Source organism: Chiloscyllium plagiosum, unplaced genomic scaffold, assembly GCF_037043375.1.
Source record: "Chiloscyllium plagiosum isolate Xiang-an unplaced genomic scaffold, Cpla_swu_hap1 HiC_scaffold_15, whole genome shotgun sequence".
NCBI classification, from domain to species: domain Eukaryota; kingdom Metazoa; phylum Chordata; class Chondrichthyes; order Orectolobiformes; family Hemiscylliidae; genus Chiloscyllium; species Chiloscyllium plagiosum.
This window is the reverse complement of record NW_028270153.1, coordinates 33830161-33851068: the sequence shown is the minus strand read 5'-3', so window position 1 is coordinate 33851068 and position 20908 is coordinate 33830161. Positions and strand designations below refer to the sequence as shown.

The window sequence follows — 20908 nt, the reverse complement described above, 5'->3', positions numbered from 1 at the left end:
GGTGCAATGAAAAATCAAATGCAGATGCACTACAAGTTGATTTCTGTGTTGTTGGCATAAATCAAATTCATATTTTTATTTCTTGCTAATACTTCAATTCAAAACTCTCAAAAATCTAAAAAGATTCAGTTTTTTTTCATTACATATTAAATTCATCTTTTTCACATGAGTTTCATCAATAGCTTTCATGTGAATATTTACTCCTTTGGGAAAATACATTTGTAGGTGGTGCTTGGATAGATTTTTTCAATGTTAAATGTGTCATAATGCTTATCACAAAATAACCCATTCTGGTTTGATTATACTTGTATTTGTTTCACCTTTAATGAGACATTGGACCAGACTTTGTCCACTAAAGTGGGTTCCCAACAAACTGTACCTGGCTGCATTAAAAAATGCCCTGAGACACTTAGTTTTCTCAGGGGGAGGATGTGGGCAGGGCTCTATCCCACTGACCCCAGACTGTGAGGGCTCATGAGAGTGGAGAATGCCAAGAAGGGTTAGTTGTAAAGCCTGCCTTGGTTCTCAGGATTATTGTCTCAGTTTCTTTACAGGTTGTTAGGCCCTCCAGGTCTGGCTCCTAACACTCCCTCACCCATCCACTTTCCCCTATGATTCATCCTACCTTCTGAGCCATGTTACCACCAACATACAAGCCACTCACCCCATAGTCCCTCACATCAACCATGTGAATTCAATGTCAACTCATGCCCCACACACATTTCTAATGGCTTCTTATGCTCCAGATGTCATTTCCTTAGTTATTCACTATAGACAGACCTCAGCAGCCATGTAAAAATTAGAAAAGAATGTACCTTCTAACAATTTAATACAATACACACTGCTACATTTAGTAATGAAAAGACTGGCTGCTTCTGTCTCTCACTATCTTTGCAGTCAAAGAACTCATTCTACGATTTTAAATCTCAAGTGATTTTTCTGATATTCAAGAACAAATGTCTATTCGAACCCCACATTGGAGACAACTAATCCATTAATAGATACCTAAAATTTGTAATCAAACTGTGAACTCAGAACCTACAGCTCAGATCATTTCACATTTTAAAATTCAGGCAAGTATTCATCATGGATTAGAGTGGTGCTGGAAAAGCACAGCAGTTCAGGTAGCATCCGAGGAGCAGGAAAATCGATGTTTCAGACAAAAGCCCTTCATCAGGAATACAAGCAGAGTGCCTGAAGGGTGGAGAGATAAATGAGAGGAGGGTGGGGGTGGGGAGAAAGTAGCATAGAGTACAATAGGTGAGTGGGGGTGGGGATGAAGGTGATAGGTCAGGAAGGAGGGTGGAGGAAGGTAGCAAAGAGTACAATGGGTGAATGGGGGTGGGATGAAGGTGATAGGTCAGAGGAGAGGTGGAGTGGATAGGTGGAAAGGAAGATAGGCAGGTACGACAAGCCATGGGGACAGTGCTGAGCTGGAAGTTTGGAACTGGGGTGAGGTGGGGAAGGGCAAATGAGGAAACTGGTGAAGGCCACATTGATGCCCTGGGGTTGAAGTGTTCCGATTCGGAAAATGAGGCGTTCGTCCTCCAGGGGTCAGGTGGTGAGGGAGCGGCGGTGAAGAAGGCCCAGGACCTCCATGTCTCCCCCTCCCACTCAGCCGAGGACATGGTGGTCCTGGGCCTCCTTCACCGCCCTCCCCCTCCCACTCAGCCGAGGACATGGAGGTCCTGAGCCTCCTTCACCGCCACTCCCTCACCAACTGATGCCTGGAGGAAGAACGCCTCATCTTCCACCTCGGAACACTTCAACCCCAGCGCATCAATGTGGACTTCAACAGTTTCCTCATTTCCCCTTCCCACACCTCACCCTGTTTCAAATTTCCAGCTCAGCATTGTCCCCATGACTTGTCCTACCTGCCTATCTTCTTTTCCATCTATCCACTCCACCCTCCTCTCTGATATATCACCTTCGTCCCACCCCCATTCACCCATTGTACTCTTTGCTACCTTCCCCCCCCCCCCCTCCCTGACCTATCACCTTCATCCCCACCCCCACTCACCTATTGTACTCTATGCTACTTTTTCCCCACCCCCCACCCTCCTCCCATTTATCTCTCCACCCTTCAGGCACTCTGCCTGTATTCCTGATGAAGGGCTTTTGCCTGAAACATCGATTTTCCTGCTCCTCAGATGCTGTCTGAACTGCTGTGTTTTCCAGCACCACTCTAATCCAGAATCTGGTTTCCAGCATTTGCAGTCATTGTTTTTACCTAAGTATTCATCATGGCATGACAATGGCCCAATGGGAAATACCAACAAACAACCAGATGCTAATATATTTTCCCATCCAGTGTCTGTCAATCAAAGCACTCCAACGGAGGAATGTCTAGCAAATACTTTCACTGTTATCTGCAGCTTGATTTATACAAAGTCTAAAGACATCTAAATATCTTTTGATCATGAATAAACTTTTACTGCCCTTCAGGGGTGTTTGCATGTACTCCCAACAATATGGGACTGCCATATTCTGGGTTAAAGTTCTTAAATAAACCAAAGTTGGGTCTGTTTGAACGCAGCTCTGAGTTCAATTGGTCTTGCTGAGTTTTAGGATTCCCTCTGTGTGAATCGCTCTTTTCCCAATCAGCTAACAGTGAATCTATTGGAAAAGAAGTCTTTACAACTCTGTGAAAATCCAGCCCATTATGTACATCACTTTTTCACATATATGTCTCTACAGTAAAGAAAATTTGTCCCTGTTCTCAATTTCTGTTCTATTAATATCTGTAAAAATATTTTTGCACATATTGATTCACTAATATAAACAAATAGCTTACCATCCTAGACATTAGTAAATGTCCTAACCCTAAAGTTGATGCATATAATGGATTTTCTTAATTTAAATCATTTAGATTCTGTTGGCTCAAGAGTATTCAGCTGCTTTGCATTGCTCTGCTTTTGGTTCTAAGTTGAGAGACACTAATTTGCAGGTGGGCACAGGAAGCTCACAGGGTTCCATGTGATAGCAACAACTTAGAAACCAAGAGGGCACTGAAAGAAATAGAATTCCCTCCTGACCCAAGAGACAGTGATAGAGCATTATCCAATTTGGGGAAGGAAGGAACACATAGACAATTACTTCCCAAATATTGGCTAAGTACTAAATGGGCAAAGAGGCATTGTAGACCTTTACTTAGCTTATCTAATTTTCATGACCCCATGTAAACTCCGATCAAGGAGTGCAGTAGCAGCTGTGATCCTGCTGGGATTACATCCTTCATGACATTGAAGGAATTGATGGCCGTAGTGTTCACTGAAAGGAAGTTTGAAATGCAGTAATGTTTAAATACCGTTCCCTTATAGACATGCTGTAATTCACAGTTGCAATTCATTTTCAAGGAAGACAGAGGTAACCCACTCATTAAAAATTGGTTCTTTTCTTGGGTGCTCTATGCAAAATTCCATTGGGCAAAGAGCTTGAAGGGAGTTAACTTTAGTCCCATTGCCTCATAGTAGCCCCGTTTCTTTTCTACTGTAAGATTTTCATTATGTATACTAGCTGATCTCAACATGAGTTGGAGGTTAGAAAGAGAAAAGTTACCAGATTTTGAGTAAATAATATTGGGAATGTTCCTCAGAGTACAGTGCACTGGAAAGAGGAACTGGTATTTTGCATTGTTTGTATATCTCAAGCGTGTTACTTTGTTTCAGTTTCCACAGTTGGGAGGGAAGTCTTGTGAAACTGGGACACTTCTTGGGATCACTTGAAGAAGGCTCTTGCATGGTGGGGTAGGGTGGGGTGGGGTGGTGTAGGGCAGGTGGGGAGGTGAGGTGAAAATGCACACCTTGGAGTCTCCCACCAACTCAAGGGCAAGATTTCAACAACTGACTTGTAAAGAAAACACAGAAAATGTTGTCCTTTTCTGTAACCTAAAAGCAGGTACAAATATGAGATAAATGTCAAAATAAAAAAACCTTTTTTTTCCCCTTGATAAGACTTCAACAATGATTAATAAGAGTACATTTAATGTTTTTAAAAATTTACGTCTCTACTCTTGGATTATATTATCCCATCTACGCTGATGAATAAATAATATTTCATTTTTACATTGCCTTTCTTTTGAAGCACAAGAAAGAAAAAGTGGACACCAGAAACTTGTCAAAACTGGTCAATGTCTCTGTAGGATCGAACAATACGCTTTCCAGGGTGAATAAAACAATTTATAGTACAAGTGTAGGGAAGAAAATCAATGTGATAACAAGAAGCTCATGTCGATATGACATAGCACTGAGATTCAACTTTCTGGTATATATCACCTGTCAAGATGGAAACCATTAATGAGCAATTGCTTACAGATAGAGCTTTATCCAGTAAAGGACAAGAAGATGAGGTAACCCTACAAGTAACTATGAATCCTACTCATACATTCCTAGGTATCTTTCATTTTATCCTTGTTTAATGTCACATTTATGTATATCGTACCAGTTTTCCAACAATTTGTTTTAGAAGTAGTGCAGATGTAACTCTTTATAATGTAATAAGTGTAAAACTTTGTCAATGTCTTAAATAATTCAAAAAAGTCACAAAACCACTGATTACAGAATAACTTATGGTAATAAAACTTGCAATTATACCTAGAAATGTAATATTTAACTATTGTAGAGTTTTTTTAATTGGAAGTTAAAAGATTTTGGTTGAGTAGGTATCTACACATTAAAATGATAGTACTTTAATTCCACATATATCTGACAATTTTCAAATTTCCTTTAACTATCCAGCTGAACTTGACAAAAATTGTTAAAACTCATGTTCCTTGCAATAACGAATACCTGACTCATGGAAAATAACAAAATAAATGAGTGCTAATAAGATTACTATCATGCCCTATTATGGAATGGAAGTATACTGTAAAGTGAAAATGAATAAGGCAGCAGGACCCCACGAGTGAATATCATGCCATTGTTTCCACAATTGGACTGGCACTGACCTCATCTCCTTAGGATACCTTTCTTCCACAGCTTACCACTTATTGTCACTAACCCTGTACAGCCAACTTCTGCCCTCTCCCCAAAATCCATAAACAGGAGTGCCGTGGCAGACTCTTGGATTGAAATTTACTGAAAATCAGCCATGCCTCAATTTTGGGAGCTTCGCAGAGTGTTTGTCTCTGTGAGCTCTAGCAAATTACCTCACACAAGTCTCTGCTGCTCACCTTATTGACCTCTCTAGTGCCACTTGCCAATGCTAGTAATGCCTGGTATTCCTGTCACTGGTGCCATATTTAAAGCCCAGCTGTGCACCAAGTCAATCACTCCATCCACGTATGGCCTTCACAGTACATGTAGTGAGAGGGTAATGAGAAGAAAAGTTTCTGAGATCACATGGGTAGCATGGTTGACATTTCATTGTTACGAGAATCTCCCATACATAAATGTATTGCTATTTTACATTATCACTTGTCTGATAATTGTTGTTCAATATAGTCACAAGAACCAAGCTACATAGGCTCCCATTCTTAGCATAGCTGGAAGTGGGTACTGCAGATGTTGGAGATTAGAGTCAAGATTAGAGTGGTGCTGGAAAAGTACAGCCAGTCAGGCAGGAGAATCGATGTTTCGGGCAAAAGCCCTTCATCAGGAATGAGGCTCTAATGGACAGCACCTCTCTAATCTTGACTACCATTCTTAGATGTTATAACGCTGTTTAAGGAACAGCTACTCTTTCCCTAACACCCAGTGTAGTATAACAACTTGCCATTGTCCAATGTGAGAGTGTCACATGCTGGAAAGCCTTCAAATTGTTGAAAACATTAACTTTTGTTGAACCGCAAGAGTGGAGAAAAAGCAAACAAAAATAGCTCTGTTTGCTTCTGGGAACAGACAGAGATTACTTGCCTTTCAAGCAACAATTTAAAGTCAAGAAATAATCACTTCACTGAACTAATATTGATTGGAAAAAAGAACAGCAAATGCCGAGAAGTTCAGCAAAATCTTGCATCTGATTACTGAATCTGAGTATTGAATCTTATATTTATTTGACTAAGCATGCGTTGTGTTAAGTTTTGTTTTGGAATGATTCTTGCCATGAGGCCAAGTGAAATGTTTGACGTATCTTACCATCTCATGAATTACCTATCCCACCTGATAGCATCGCTCATGTCTGATTCTATCCACCTTTATCACGTGTCACTCACTGGATATCAGCCAACAGGTTGGCATTATTAGTGCTCGTGTCCCATTTAAAAGGTTGCTGTACACCCGGATGAGCATTGGCATTATGAAGCTGCCTGCACAGGAATGGACAGAATCTGAATGTGTCAGAGAAGAGAAAGGTGATGCCAAACAATTTTTAACAGTCACCTGGAGTGGTGCAGAGGAGAGGGCTCCTTCTCCCCAAAGGAGGCTGTGCCACAAGACCCTGAAGTCTCAGTGCAGAGGAACGACCAGCAGTGGAGAAAGACGATCTAGTAAGTTCACCGCCCCACTGGTAAAATGTCATACTCTTGTCTCCTCGACCTCACACTCACTCCACCACAGCTGCTGTGCTTGCCTCCCAGTCAGGTTCATGCTCTACCACTGTCACTATTACCTGCAATATCTTGCCTCATTCACTTCTGTTTCCCCAATCTCCTGCACTACCTCTAGCACTGTGTTGCCTACTCACTCACCTTGGAGAACTCACCTTCCCCCACCTCACCCTAGTTCCAAACTTCCAGCTCAGCACTGTCCCCATGACTTGTCCTACCTGCCTATCTTCTTTCCCACCTATCCACTCCACCTTCCCCCCTGACCTATCACCTTCATCCCACCCCCATTCACCTATTGTACTCTATACTACTTTCTCGCCACCCCCACCCTCCGCTCATTTATCTCTCCACCCTTCAGGCACTCTGCCTGTATTCCTGATCAAGGGCTTTTGCCCAAAACATCGATTTTCCTGCTCCTCAGATGCTGCCTGAACTGCTGTGCTTTACCAGCACCACTCTAATCTAGACTCTGGTTTCCAGCATCTGCAGTCATTGTTTTACCTTGGAGAACTCACCACCTTTCCCCCACCTTCCCCAGCACTAACAGCAGTGCTAACCATTTTCAGCTCATTCAATCCCTCCCTTTTGCTCATGCCAGCAGAAGACAACCTACAATAGGGCCAAAAGGCCTGCAAGGAGAAAATCTTTGCCCTCCCATGAGAAGGCCAAGATTGTTGCTATGCTACTACTCTTCATCCCACTGCAACTCTCACACTAATCCCACTGTCAAACTAATCATTGCACACCATTGCTGACCATTGGCAGTAACTCCTTCTTTCTCTTTAATAGTGCGGGTACCACTGGATTGTCCAGTGAAGAGAAACAGTTTGCCCTCCAGCCTCAGCAATTACCTTCTCAACTCTGAGGACAAGAGTGCCAAAGCCTCAGAGGAAACATTGGCAAGGTTACCTACGGAACCTTCCAACACCTCATATTCACACACGTTGGGAATGTCGGTCCTGGAACGTTTAGGGGCATAAGCTGGTGAGCACCTCACTGGTATAGCGCCTCAGCAGCTGGCAAAAGAAGAACATCTCAGGCTGCTGGCACTAGAGGACTGGAGAAGACCAGACACCTGCTCCACCTCAGGCTGGAGAGGAGCCTGTAGTGTCAGGGATTTCATCCATGTGCACAGGGAGGAACAGGAGTAGCAGACAGGGATGTGGGTAACTACAGGCCTCATTGACCAGAGGTTGCAGTGGGCAGTGGGTCAGCAACCGTCTGGCTGAACAGGTTGGTGACTGCCATGGAGACTCAGGCCCAGCACTGTCTAGGTCGGCTGGAGAGGAGCACACAGCTGTACTCCCATCTCCCTAGCTACTGATCCTCAGGACAGAAGGCATGGTGACAGGGGCATGGGGAAACTTGACACATTCACAAGTTCTGTTCAAAACTATACAGATACTTAAAACAACAGATGTAAGGTCCAAACAGTGAAATTTATAGAAACGTAACAAATAATGTAAATACATTGTCAACCCTACCACCAAAGTGCCATCAATAGGTTTTCTTCTTCGCTCTTCCATTACATTACTGTTTCTACAGATGAGGGAGAGGGAATGTGCTTGGCAGGGGAACGTCTTGGCTCTTGGTTTTGTTGGGAAACCCTGGCTGTTTGTTCAGAACAGCCCTGACATGCTAAGGGTCATCTTATCACAAGCAAGTGAATTCTCCATGGCTGCAACATCCAAGGTTTGGAAGTGGGCTGGCAGGGTGGGGAGTAAGGGTTTGACTACCTCTGGATTGTCAAGTGAGAAGCCTTCTGAGGGACATATGTGTGGATCCTCCGCTGACTGAGTACCTCCTGGCACTGCCATTTTCTTCCCCGTTGTATCCCTTCAATTTGCAGCACAATGGAAAGAGACATTGAGTACTCCTTTTTGAATATGGATAATATATTGGCAGTTTCCAATGCCACAGGACTTTGCCAAAATCTAAGGATTCTTGGCAGATTACAACCAGTGTTTCCACTATCTCTGTAGCTACTTCCTTTGATATCCTAGAATGCAAACCATCAGGTTCAGGAGACTTATTAGCCTTTAACCCCATTAGTTTCCCTTGTACTTTTCTCTGGTGATAGTTGTTATATTTATATCCTATGCCTTTTTATGTTTCCTGTAATTATTTCGTATTTTTGGAATGCTATTATACGAGTGTCTTCTACTTAGAAGGCTAATTTAAAGTACTTATTCAACTATTCCACTATTTCCTTGTTACCTATTATTTCTTCAGCACCATTCACTGAGGAGGTTAAGTTCACTTTGAACTCTCTCTTCATTTTTATATATTTAAAGAAGCTCTTGCTGTCCATCTTGATATTACTTGCAAGTTTACCATAAATAGTGTATTTTCTCCCTTTTTTAAATAATCTTTTGTTGGTTTTTAAAATGTTCTGAAACCTCTGGATTACCACTAATCTTTACTACAATTATATGCTTTAGTTCATTCAATTTGAAGCTATTTTTAACTTTGCCAGTTAATTATAGTTAGCTTATCTCCTTCCTAGAATCGCTCTTTCTCACTGGGAAACATCTTTATTGTGAATCATGAACTATTTTCTTCAGCATCTGTCATTATTCATCAAATATGCTTGCAGCTTAACTCCATTCCCAGTCCACTCCAGCCAACTTTGCCCTTGTTTCGTTTTAAAAACCCTTATTTTAAGCTTAGCCTACTTGTTTCAGACTTGTTTATCATTCTCAATCTGAATGTTAAATTATACCAATTTAAGGACACTGTTTTCTAAGGAATCTTTTAATCTGAGATTATTTATTATACCTGCCTCGTTACACCAGATCCAAAGTAGCCTGATATGTGGTTGGATCCATAACATATTATTCCTTCTCATGGTTACATCTGCCAATTTGTCTTTACCAATCTACATGAATATTAAAGTCACCCATGATTAATGTGTTGTCTTTTTTAAATGCCCTCCTTGTCAACTCCTAGCCACAGCCCCAAGAAAGCTAGCATTGCATGTAACATACTGTTGGGAAATATTTCATTTCCAGGTGAAAGGAAATCAGTCCTATGACTTTGTACAGCCTATCAGGTCGTGGATCATCTGTGTGAATTATGGTCTGCAGCGAGAGTTTTATGCTCACCTGTGATTACTTCTGCTTCACAAAGATGACTATGATCAATTTGAAATGACCAATTACATGTTCAAGATTGCTTTGAGCAGGATTTGTATCATTGGGCACAATGTAGGATGCTGTGATTACAACTGAATTCACTCTGTACTTCCTAAGTGCCAGATTAACGCAATTATCCCTTGAAGGCCCTCACTTTGTATACAAGTGAAGACCGTGTGATTGGACAGAGAAAAAAAGACACTTAATCTGTGCATTCCAGATGTGTTTGCAACAAATTTCTATTTCCATCACACATTTGCAGTTCAGATGAGAATGGAAGGTAACTCACAAAGTGAGTCACAGATTCAACAATAATCTAAGTGGCCACCCAATGTTCCCACTTCATGTTCCTTTCTTCCTTGCATTCGCTGGCAACGTCATCGATTCTGAGCTTCTACATGCTCCCACCCAACCCTTCCATTTATATCCTCAATCCCAACATTATCCCCTGAGCCTAAGTCCTGCAGCTTAGTCATATCAAATATTGAAATACACTGTCCCAAGGTGGTGGGTGACTATAGATGACACTCCCTGTCCTCCATCCCCACAATAACTAATGTCCTCCAATGCACTATCATTTCTCACTCTCATATGTTGAGTTTCCCGTCACAATGATTGCCACCTCTGCTTTCCAGCATATTGACTCTAATCCTCACAATTGAGTTCCCCAGTTTCCCTACCACAGTGGTGGCCCATGGTTATCCCTCCTTGACTATAGTCAGCAGACCCCCCCAGGACTGATTATGGCCCACCCTCTTTGCTTGGAAGAATAGCCCCAACTGATGAGTGACGAAACCCTTGAAAGATATATGTGTAGCTGGAGGTCTTTAAAAACATAAAGGTGGATGAATCATAGGGCCCTGATCAAATGCATCTGAGGACATTGTGGGAAATTAGGGAAGAAATTACAGGGCCTCTAGCAGAGATAGTTCTATCATCTAGAACTATGCAAGATTGTGGAGGACTGGAGGGTGACTAATGTTGTGTCCTCATTTAAGAAAGACTGTGAGGAGAAGCCTGGGAACTACAGACAAGTGAGTCTGACATCAGTGGTGAGTAAGTTGCTGATGGGGATTCTGACAGAAAAGATTTCCATGCATTTCGAGAGGCAAAGACTGATCAAGGATAGTTAGCATGTATGTGTCCATGGGGAATTGTGCCTGACAAAATTGATTTGAGTTTTGTGTGGATGCAAACAAAAGATTGGTGAGGGCAGAGCAGTAGATGTTGTCTGCATGGACTTTAGGAAAGGCTTTTACAAGGTTCCACAAGGTAGACTGATTAGTAAAGTTGGATCACATTGGATTCAGAGAGAGTTTGCCAAGCGGATACAAAATGGCTTGATAGTAGATTCAGAGAGTGGTGGTAGAGAGTTGTTTTTTAGACTGGAGGCCTGTGATCTGCAGTATTCAGTAGGGATCAGTGCTGGGTCCACTGTTGTTTGTCTTTAATATAATGATTTGGATGAGAATTTAGGACGCACGGTTAATAAGTTTGCTGATGACACCAAAATTGGTGGAATAGTCGACAGTGAGAAAGGTTATCTAAGATTGCAAATTGGGCCAATAGGCTGAGGAGTGGGAGACAGAATTTAATTTGGATGAATGTGAGTTATTGCATTAGGTCAAAACATACAAGGACAGGACTTATACAGTTAATGGTAGTGTCCTGGATAATGTTGTTGAATAGAGAGACCGAGGGGTTCGGGTATATAGTTCTTTGAAAGTTGTGTCACAAGTAGACAGGGTGGTTAAGAAGGCATTTAGCACACTTGACTTCATTGCTCAGATCATTTAGAATCAAAGTTGGGAAGTCATGTTGAGGTTGTATAGGAGGTTGATGAGGCCACTTTTGGAGTACTGTGTACAGTTCTGATGGCCCTGTTATAGGAAGGATATTATTAAATCGGAGAGGATTCAGAAAAGATTTACAGAGGAACCTTGAATATCCGAAGGACATAGGCAGGGAGTATTTTGTTCAGTTAATCAAATTCCAGATAATCGAATGCTGGGTAACATAGTTTAGCCAAGCATCGGGACCATGCGATCTTGCTGGATAATCCAAAATTCAGATAATTGAATGCCGGATAATCGAGGTTCCTCTGTACTAGGATGTTTTGAGGACTGAATGGTTTGAGCTATAAGAATAGGCTGGAACTTTTTCCACTAGAGGGTAGGAAGTTGAGGGGTGATCTTACAGAGGTTTATAAAATCATGAAACGTTTGGTTAAGGTGAATAACAACAGTCTTTTCTCTAGGGTGGGGGAGGGCAAAACTAGGGGGAATATTTTAAGGTGAGAGGAGAAGGACTTAAAAGGGCAATGAGGAGCAACTTATTCACACAGAGGGTAGTTTGTATGCAGAATGAACTGCCAGAGGAAATGTTGCATCCAGGTCCAGTTACAACATTTAAAAGATATTTGGATAGGTACATGAATGGGAAAGGTTGAGAGAGCTATGGACCAAACACAGGCAAGTGGGACAGATTTAATTTGGGAAATTTGGTCAGCATGGACGTGTTGGACCAAAGGGTCTGTTTCCATGTCAAATGAGTCTATCACGCTAGGATTCATATTCACATTCTCTCCTCGGTCTGCCACTGCCTTGCACTGAAACCCAAAATAAGCTGGAGGAACAGCACCTTAGTTTCTGTTCTGGTATTTATAGCCTTCTGGGCTCCCTATTGAGTTCAACAATTTCAGACCATGAACTTTGTCCTCCATACTGATACCATCAGCCACACCCCAGTGTGTTGTTTGTATTGTTTTGCTTTCAGAAATGTTGACCTATATTCTGCTATGAACACCTACACTTGATTTGTATCACTTCCCCACAACTATGAGCACACCCTCATTTTTTGTTGCATGATACATTTTCCTGATTTGCACTTCGCTTGTTCCTCCCACCTTTTCCTATGGTATAAAACCCATCAGCCTTCCATGCATCTTCAATTCTGAAGAAATTCATTAATAAATACAAAAGCTTTCGTATGAAGATACTTATACAATAGAGAAAGCAATAAACCAAGATATAGACGCTTACAGTAATACAACAGAGGAATGTATTGGCAAATATATCCTTGTAAATTCAATTTCTGAACAAGTCAACTCAAGGCAGGCTGGGATTCCAGCTGGTGACCTCTTCATCCAAACAAAAAAGCAGGTTAATACGGTAGTCTGTAGGATTAGGATAGTATGTCAACAGGTAACTCTCCACAATGTCTGTTCTAATTTAGCTGTTTTAGCCAGAATGATTGTCGAGATCCTTCAACTAACTTGAACACCTAAACATGTGGTCCCTGTTCCTAGTGGTTATCTAGTGGCCCTTGCTCAAAAGCATACCCAGCCAGACCTCAGTTAAAAAGAGGATCAAGCATAGTTGTTAGCTCTATCAGTGAATCTTTGATTACATATGAGGAATATTCACTTGGTTGAGATGCTGAATAAGTACGTGCCCAGTATATAATCTTATTCTATTTGGAAGACTGAAGGACCAAAAGGACATTAGGTCATAGAGCTACTGCAACACAGAAGGAGGCCATTCAGTCCATTACATCTATACCAGCTCTCTGATGAGCAATCCAGTCAATGCCTTTCCCCATTTATTCTTGCTGTAAAATTATGTTAATAAGACCATATACACACACACACAAAAATATAGACGGAAAGCATATGTTAAAGTATCTCCTTAAAATGCTCATCTGCGGTAAGTGTTAAACTCATAGTCAGTTCATTCCTGATTAATCTTATCAGGCAGCACAGCAGCTTTCAGCAGAGATGCATGGCAATGTGTCAATTCAAAGCACAAATTTAATGGTGTGCAAGGCAGACACTAACTCAATTGTTACAAAATCAATATGTGTTTAAAATGTTCAGCTGTGTCTTTTATTGAATCGGGATGGTGGTTCTACCTGGAGAGTCTGTTCCAGGTTTAAACCCTTAGGCTACATATAAAGTTCAGCAATATTATATTAGCATCTTTTCACTGACTACTCTAGACAGACAAAATATATTCACTTGATTGATAACAGCACTGATGAACGAAAAGTTGTTTATGACATTAGGTTCCAGCCAGGAATCATTCCAACATCAATCAGCTACAGCAACATCTGAGGAAAATGTTATAAAACTTTGGTATGTGCAATGAATCTATCCAAAATCTGCCATTGGTTTAAATATACATTACTGGGATGTATATTGTATACTGATTATGCTCACAATTGCTTAGAAAATCCATGGTGGCAAATTTACAGTTTTCTAGGTCCTATCTCATGGAACATCCAATATAATCCTCATCAACTTATTATTTCCCTTCCCACCTGTAAAAGCTTACCTCAAAATATTTCTTACCAATTCAGTGTTTTGCCTAGTCTCTTAAATTTCAGTCAATTATGCACATGTTAAGCCTTTTCAAAAATGTCTTACAGCACCAGACAATGCAAGTGGTTGCTGCTGTACAGAATTAGTAAAACTAGACAAACCAAAAAAGATATTAAATTCAATGTCAACAAAATTCTTTAAGTAAGATACTTTATCCTATGTATATTTTTCCAAACCAATTGCATCAAGCAGTGGTAATGCTGTATATGTTTCTGTAAGCTCCACATATCTTACAATATTGCATATACACAATGCAGCTTTTAACTGGTAAATATTTTTGATAAATTTGCTAAACTTCACAGTTTTTCTCCTCAGTCTAGATATTGAAAAAATGGTACATCTGCATGCAATTCCTACAATAAGAGCATTACACTTTCTGCATCACAGTCTGTCATTACATTTGGCATGGGGTAATTATCTGCCAATTTCATACATCTAAATGTCTTGTAGTTTATTGGCTGTAAGTCAAAATTATTAATTGTGATTCAATCATGCACTAATCATTTGGCTGTCTGGTATCATAGTGGGCATTAGTTGAAGAGGTGGCAAGGTAGCAGATGTTCTCTTATCCTGAGCAAGGAAAGCCTCCTCCACTTCCTTTGGGCTATGGCTTATCACCGCCATTAATTCACCAAAGAACAAACTGTAGGAGATCTGTGACACATTCGAAGTCTTCATTAGTGTGATTATTGTATGGAAATGAAAGAAACCAGAGCCTAAATGGCACTAATTGATACATGCTGCAAGGGATAACGACAATATTACGGGAGGGCTTGGATGAAGTGTCCATGAAGATAAGCAAGAGCTTCTGTGAAGTTAGGACTGCTGGAATCACTCTGGTCATTGACTCAAATGCTCCATCCACACCCTGCTGAAAAGTCACCCAGTCAAATAATTCCTAGCAAAAACTGCTGAGACAGACAAAATTCATGAGGCAAAACTGTGCGTTATCACAGCTACATTCATAATTCCTTTGCTTGTAGCTCACAGCTAGAATGGAAATCAAAGATTATATATCCAATATGGATTGCTCTTGATTGGTGTTGCAAACTCTGTTATCAAAACGTCTTATTTTGAACCACTGAGTGATGATTAATGGAAGGTTAATTTATATAAAAGTCAGGGAAAAAAAATTGCTAGCAATGTATTTCTGAGCTTCTCATCAAGTTTCTTTTATGGAAATGTATGTTTTTTGAAGACTCTAAGTTGGCACACTCACTAATATTGCACAAAAGAGTAAAAGCTCTGTTTCTGGATTCCTGGAGTAAGCAAGTCACAGGTTGTGGAATTCTGTAGCCTTGTCCTGGGATTTTTCTGTCATATTTCTCAGTATTCTCTTGGATGCTCAATCATCACAAACAATCTGGACTCCACTTTATTGAAAACTGAAGATCTCACCAACACCAAACACTGACTGATTCTGACCCCAAAGCTCCAAAATCAGTCTCTCCACTTAACAGATCTCACAGCCCCTTCTCCATAGTCCTAAACTGCTGGATCATAATTCCAATCCTTCTTCATTCAAGAACTTCCCCATGCTTCAAAGTTCAGAAACCTCCTTTCCAAATAATTCCAGGATCCTCCAGCAGCAACTTTATTTGTGTTCAAGGTCTTTTTCTGTGGTGGGGGTGTCCAGAACTAGAGGGCATACATTTAGGGTGAGAGGGGAAAGATTTGAAAGGGACGTAAGGGGCACCTTTTTCACACAGAGGATGGTGCGTGCATGGGATGAGTTGCCAGAGGAAGTGGTGGAGGCTGACAATTACAATGTTTGAAAGATATCTGATAGGTATATGAATAGGAAGAGTTTAGAGGGATTTGGCTCACGTGCTGGCAAATGGGACTAGATTAATTTAGAATACCTGGTCGGCATGGACGGGTAGGACTGAAGGGACTGTTTTCATGCTGTACATGTCTATGGCTCTATGACTCTAAGAATCAAATTCAACTTGAAATATTAACTCAGTTTCACTCTCCACAGATGCTGCAAGAACTGTTGAGTAATTATAGCACATTCTGTTTTTATTTCCCGCATCGGCAGTGTTTTGCTTTTATGTTAGGGCTTACTTTGGTGATCACAAAATTTCACTATCTAGCGCGCCTATAATGGACATGATACGGAATGCTACTGAAATTACAACTCACAAGCCATCATTTCATATCCTTCCAATATGTCAAGTGAATTCAATAAACCTGGTAATTTGTGAGCTAACATCATGGATAAATGAACATTACCATTCCCAGAGTACTGCTTCAGATCCTCCTGGTTCACTTGGGCATGATAATCACTAACTGCTAACATTCTAGTTCACACTGTGGGGCTGACTTTTCAAGCCTTTGGAAATGGCCTACACAGGGGATTTCTCTTTTTGTAAAGAATTATGGACATTTGGAACAAGTTTTTGGCTTTTGCAGCAAGTACAAATATATGGCAAGTACTATTTAGTGAGCTTCGTTGCAACAGTACAGAAAAGCTAAGCATGATATTAAATGTGCTTCAAAGTCACTACATCTTCTAGTCCCTTCATTATTTTAAAGATCTCAATCACACATACGGCAATAAATGAGCATCACCCACCTCACAAAATATTTATGCTGAAAGGAATAGGTAAGAGTAGTTTTGATGCTAAGCTTGGACATTGTAACCAGAGTCAAGTGTGTTGCTGGCAAAGCACAGCAGGTCAGGCAGCATCCAAGGAGCAGGAGAATCGATGTTTCGGGCATAAGCCCTTCGTCAGGAACCAGAACATTGTCACCAGAGCCAGTCAGGATAGAAGCATGCTGAAGGTCACATGTTCAAGGCATTGGTTACTGGAGTGTCCAAGTGCATAAAAGTTTCATAATACAACACTACATCAAAAGCAGCTTTAGCAAGAACATCAAATTCACTGCTGCAATTAATGAACATTAAATACTTTTCACTAGCATGTGTAAGACTGACAGAAGAGAAGGTTTTAAGAAAAAAGGCGATAGAATAAACAAATCTTGCATCTCCATCAAGTATTCCATGTTAACCAAGAGGGAATAGCAACTAAGGTATTTTGGGAAGGAATAAATAAATGCAACAGCATTTTAACATAATTTTACACAGTGGTATGCAAACTTTATTACAATCTGATTTGGAGATGCCGGTGTTGGACTGGGCTGTACAAAGTTAAAAATCACACAACACCAGGTTATAGTCCAACAGGTTTAATTGGAAGCACTAGCTTTCGAAGTACTGCTCCTTCATCAGATGGTTGTGGAGTACACAATTGTAAGACACAGAATTTATAGCAGTGTGATGTAACTGAAATTATACATTGAAAAATACCTTGATTGTTTATTAAGTCTCTCACCTGTTAGAATGACCATGATAGTTTCACTTCTTTCATATGTAAATGGAAAAACATCTTTCATAAGTTACGTTCTCAGGTTAACTGTAACAATTGGTATCAGCCAGATAATATGTTGAAGGTGTTAGCCCCCTGTGTTCCTCTTTGCCCTAGTGTTTAGACTGATTCTAATCTAAAAAAGAGTCTTACATGGATTCATGCCATTTTTGAGCAAAGTACAATGTAACTCTGGAAGTACAAATCCACCCCACAAACGTATATGTGTATGTGTGCATGGGGGTTTGTGTGTGTGTGTCTGGGGTGGGGCTTTGTGAGTGTATATGTGTGTGAGTATAAAGTGGTCTAAGTCTGTGAGAGAGTGCATTTGTGAGTGTGGGAGTGTGTGTGTGTAGGAGTGTCTGTGTGTGTGTGTGTCTGGGGTGGGGGCTTATGTGTGTCTGTGAGAGAGAGTGTATGTGTGTGAGTGTAAAGGGGTCTAAAACATACACATATAAGTTTGTGGGGTGAATTTGTACTTGCAGAGTTACATTGTATTTTGCTCAAAAACGGCATGAATCCATGTAAGACTCTGTTAACTCATTTTTTCGATTAGAATCAGTCTAAACATTATGGCACAAAGGAACACAGGGGGCTAACATCTTCAACATATTATCTGGCTGACACCAATTATTACAGTTAACCTGAGAACGTAACTTATAAAAGATGTTTTTCCTTTTACATATGAAAGAAGTTAAACTATCATGGTCATTCTAACAGATGAGAGACTTAACAAACAAAGTATTTTTCAATGTATAATTTCAGTTACATCACACTGTAAACGTTTGCTATAAATTCTGTGTCTTACAATTGTGTCCTCCACAACCACCTGATGAAGGAGTGGTGCTCTGAAAGCTAGTGCTTTCAATTAAACCTGTTGGACTATAACCTGGTGTTGTGTGATTTTTAACTATATTACAATCATAATGTGAGGTCTGTATCTATTTGTTAACATGCTAAAACAGAAAGATTACAGTAATGTTCAGGTTACAGAAAGATTACAGAAATGATCAAAAATGCCACTTCAAGTATTCAAACTATCCATAAACAATGTCACAACATATAATGGTGCTAAATTCCCAGGGACAAGCTGGATCTATTTATCTAAGTTTGTATATTAAGAAATATTACATCACATTTATGCTAACTAAATAATCAAAATATGAATTGTTTAATTAACAGTTACAAGTTTTGATTAAAATTTTTTGTGAAATCCAGCTAATCTCTAACCTTACAGTGTAAGATATATCATTCAAGGTATTGTACTGTCCTGTTCATAATCAACATGAAGTGTTTCAGTTTTCCCTAAATTCTCCTAATCACAGTCATGGCTTGGCCTGCAAAAATACAGCTCCTAAAAAATCTTACAGTACTGAACTCTTCAGGTGACTTTGCAGTTAATACAAGGACATAATTTCCTGTCTGTCCGCTCCCCACCACATCATAAATTTCTCATATATGGGGTTGTTTAATGAAATAAGTCATTAGACTTCACAGGCATTATAGGAGGTTGCATGTGTCTGTTGGCTAATTTTCATTCAATCTCAGTAAAATGTCAGCTCTCTGATGACAGGTTAGACTTTTATTTAAAGGTAAAATATTTCTCAGTCTACTTCCATTTACTGACATTTGTCATTGGGAAAATTAACATTTATTCTGTGTTTCCTCTTCTAATGATTTTCTTTCCAAAAGTGTGGCCTGTTTCCACTGTAATCTAATCTAATCTAAATCCAGAAATTTGTTCTACCATTTATTTCATTTTACACAAGACACTGAGGACATTAAATGCTAAAATTATTTAAAATGCTCTGAATGGGAAATCATCAGAAGATCAAAAGATATCATCTATAAAATATATTTAGCTATTCTTTTGTTAAAGATCCATGATGATTGGAATATGGTAGAATCATTTATATATGAACAGGCAGGTAATAAACTTACAGCATTGAGTTCAGCTGCTGCTAACATCTCATGCCTCTAATGCCCGTGACAGGCTGAGTCCCATGCTTACTCAAAGCCTCAAATCCTAATTGTATTAAAAATTGAATGCTTTGCATTGCTTAGGTTTTATTTGCTTTATATGTAAGCTGGAAATTGATCTGCTTCTACTGAAGATTTTATCACATCCAGAAAGGAGAATGTAGTGGGGCTTCTGGGGAAAGCAAAGTTCTTCTGCCTGTGACAGAAGACATAGTATCTATGCTGTTAAACCACCAGAGGTTAAACGATGGTTAGACAGAGTCCAGGCACATACTTTTCTAGTCCGAGTTTTATTCTATGGCATGCTTTCCTTCACTGGAAAGGGCATTGAGTATAGGGTAGACAAGTTATGCTGCAGCTTTATAGAACTCTAATGAGGCTACACTTGGAATATTGCATACAGTTCTGGTCACCACACTACCAGAAGGATGAGGATGCTTTGGAGAGGGTACAGAAAAGATTTACCAGGATGTTGCCTACTATGGGGGATTATAGCTATGAAGAAAGGTTGGATAAACTGGGTTTTTTCACTGGTGTGCAGGAGGTTGAGGGGGGACCTAATAGAAGTTTAGAAGTTATGAATGGCACGGATAGAGTGGAAAGTATGAGGCTTCTTCCCCAGGGTGGAGGGGTCAATTACTAGGGGACACAGGTTCATGGCATTGGGAGGTAATGTTTAAAAGAGATGTACGAGGCAGGTTTTTCACACAGAGTGGTGAGTGCCTGGAATGCGTTGCCAGAGGAGGTGGTGGAAGCAGACACAGCAGCAGCACTCAAGAAGCACCTAGATGAATACATGAACAGGAAGGGAATAGAGTGAAAAATCCTGTAAGTGAAGACTGTTTTAGTATGGAAGGGCAAAATGAGTCGGCGCAGGCTTGGAGGGGCAAAGGGCCTGTTCCTGTGCTGTATTGTTCTTTGTTTTTATTTCAGCTTACACATCACAAATCTTCAACCACATGGATTCCTGCTTCCCTTTACATTCAGTCAAGTGTCCAACGAATTCATTCTTAATAAGCATAATTAGCAGTTGTTCCCGAGTTTCATTTGCTCTCAGGCATCTCTATCAGACCCTACTAGATGATAACAGTTGCTACGTGGCTTATTGAGGTGACCAATGGGAGCTCCTCTGCTCCTTCTATTTATTTCCTGGTTTTTTTCTCTCATTTTCCCCTTTTTCCCCTCTTGGTGTTTTCTCCTAGGATAGAGCAGCTGGAGCCATGGAACAGAGCGGGCTGAAGACCTAGGTAGGGAGGGGATGGCCCGCGTGCTGGAGATCCAAGCGATACAGGGACGGCCAACAGGCTGGAGATTCGAATCATAAAGGGACAGCCAATGAGCTGGAGATCTGAAAGATAGAGGGATGGCCAATGGGCTGGAGATCGGAATGATAAAGGGACGGCCAATGGGCTGGATATCCGAATCATAAAGGGACAGCCAATGAGCTGGAGATCTGAAAGAGAGAGGGACAGCTAAAAGGCTGGAGATCCGAGCAATACAGGGACAGCCAACAGGCTGGAGATCCAAGCGATATAGGAACAGCCAACGGGCTGGAGATCTG

General features: G+C 40.6%; 1 protein-coding gene across 3 annotated transcripts in view; it reads right to left on the bottom strand.

The window, feature by feature from the left end:
• Positions 1–20908, bottom strand: part of LOC122560139 (sodium/potassium-transporting ATPase subunit beta-1-interacting protein 3-like) — a 204972-nt gene that overhangs the window by 165756 nt on the left and 18308 nt on the right. The window lies entirely within an intron of this gene.